Below are 2,318 nucleotides of genomic sequence, written 5' to 3'. Positions count from 1 at the left end.
CCCCCCGCCCGGGTTCTGTTGGGGGAGGCACCACCTCTAGGCCTGCGGGCGTGCGCCCGGGCCGGGAGCAGCGCTGGGTCCTCGCCGCCCGCGGCGCTCGGCTCCACGATTCCAGCCCAGGCCGCTTTCCCTGTGTCTCCGCGCGGCGGCGTCTCGCGGGCGGGCGCAAGACCCTCCAGGAGTTCCCTCCCTCCCGTTCCCCTTCGGCCCCCGCGTGGACGCTTAAAGAGCCCCCACCCTCGCCTCCTCGCGGCCCCTGGAGAACCAGCCCCTCCTCCACCAACCTGGCGAGCAGGAGTTAAGGCGCCCACGGCCCGCGGCACAGCCCCGACGCGCGCGCAATCTCCCGCTTTCCCCGCCCGGGTGGCCGGGTGGGAAGGGCGCCCTGGACCCGGACCTTTTCCGACGCGCACAGCTGGGTGGCAGATCGCAAGTACAGAGGCGGCTGTGGTGGCCGTCAGGTAGTGACCGTCGCCGGCACAGCCGGCTCCGCTACGGGTCCCTGCGGCGGTTCGGCTTAAGTCCCCGCGAGGGACCGCCTACCCACTCTCCCCGCCCCGGCCGGGACTGCGCCGCGCCCGGGAGTTTTCGGACTCGCCCAGCAGCGCTCGAACAAGCGGGCAGCAGCCCCGGCCAACCGCAGGCAGAAAACGAAAGCGCAGGGCGGGTCGCGGCTGCTTGGTCCCGGCGCTGCGTACCGGATGGGAGTTAGTGAGAACCCGCTGGTCCAGCAGGGACCAAAACCGCACAGGCTCCCGGAACAACCGGCCTACTCCCTCACCCGTGAGTGCACTCACTCGTGTACTTATGCACACGCTTAGCACACACATACATGCCTTGATGCATACACAAACCCGGTGGATTACACATGGGCGTAAAACACACCTATGCGTGCGTTCCCACTCATGCACAGAGAGCTCTCAGGCATGTGCGCGCCCATCAATGTGCTTACACACGTAATAGGCACCTGGGAGCTTGAGTTCTCCCACTCACGCGTACACAGGCCACGGTCTGATCTGAACTCACACTCAAGCCAGCTGCTCTCCCCAACACACACACACACACACACTGAAAACCCGTCTATTTGGCCCCGCAGCCTTATTTTCCAAGCGCAAATTCTGATTTCCCGAGAGATGGCAAAGGCCCTGGCAGGAAGTTTACAGGGCTTAACGTAAACACGTTTTTGGTGATTCTTTAATAATAATAATAGAGATTTCCGCGGGTGCGGGGGGAGTTGGCCTAATGCCCCTGTGGGCTCAGCCTGCCCCCGCCGCGGGGGCCTCTGATACTGCGCGCCAAGCCAGGTTCCTGAAAGCAGACCGCGCAGGCGGGAAGCACGGGCCAGAGCAGCCCTTGCGCGCCTGGCTGCCAGCCCGCGGGGGACGCACGCAGGCCTTCCCTCGCCACCCTCCTAGCGCAGGGGTGAAGGGTCGGGGCGGTGGAGCAGGGGAAAGATGGTGCGGAGCGCAGGACTGCGCAGGAGATCCGGCTAGACGCAGCGCGCCACAGACCGGGTGAGTGTCAGCCTCCGACATACTGCAGGGCGCGGATCCTGCCTCTCTCGCCAGGTCCCGGATCAGGAGGAGGGGGCGAGGGGTGGTTTAGCGGGTTGTCGCGAGGAGCCAAGCGGCCGTGCCTCCAGCGGCGCAGGCTGGGGCTAGAGGCTTGTGCCCGGTTCTATGCAGGGCCTGCGGCGCTTTCAAAGCTCAATGGCCTCTCGGACTCCTGTCTCCCGCCGATCCCCCTCTTCCTGGCTCGGACACCCTCAGCTTCAGCAGGAGACGCCTCGTCGCCTCTGTGGCGTCTGGCACGTCCATGCGAGGAGCTGGGGGATCTCCCGAGTAGCCTGCCGGCTGTCGCCGCCGCCTCCGGCAGAGCCGCGCTCTCAGGAGAGGAGAATCGCCTTCCCCGCGCTGCGCTTCCGCCGGCCTCTCTGGGCCTCCGCATAGGCAACCTGGCTTGCCTAGGGAAAGGGTGAGTGTGGGTCGTGACTGCGTAGTTTGAGGTTGTGTACTCGCGCGGGTAAACTCTCTCTGGCAAACCCACTCCCACTTCCCACGGCCTGCTCAGCACCGGCGCACAAAGGCACCCACTGCATCGCCCACGGTACTTCTTCCCAGAACTCTTGCACAGACATTTGGAGGGACGCACAGGCCTGCCCACCGGTGAGGGCACAGACGCTTTGGCTGAAGTGCACACCTCGTGCCCGTCGTGTTCTACAATGCGTGTTGACCCGGCACACTAGATCTCGGGGCCGGTCGCTGCCCCTGCGCTCACACGCCGCCAATGCACTCGTGCGCGCTTACATTCTCTATCTT

Source organism: Otolemur garnettii, unplaced genomic scaffold (assembly GCF_000181295.1).
Source record: "Otolemur garnettii isolate 467f Iridium unplaced genomic scaffold, OtoGar3 scaffold00185, whole genome shotgun sequence".
NCBI classification, from domain to species: Eukaryota; Metazoa; Chordata; class Mammalia; order Primates; family Galagidae; genus Otolemur; species Otolemur garnettii.
Note: the sequence above shows the minus strand (reverse complement) of the source record.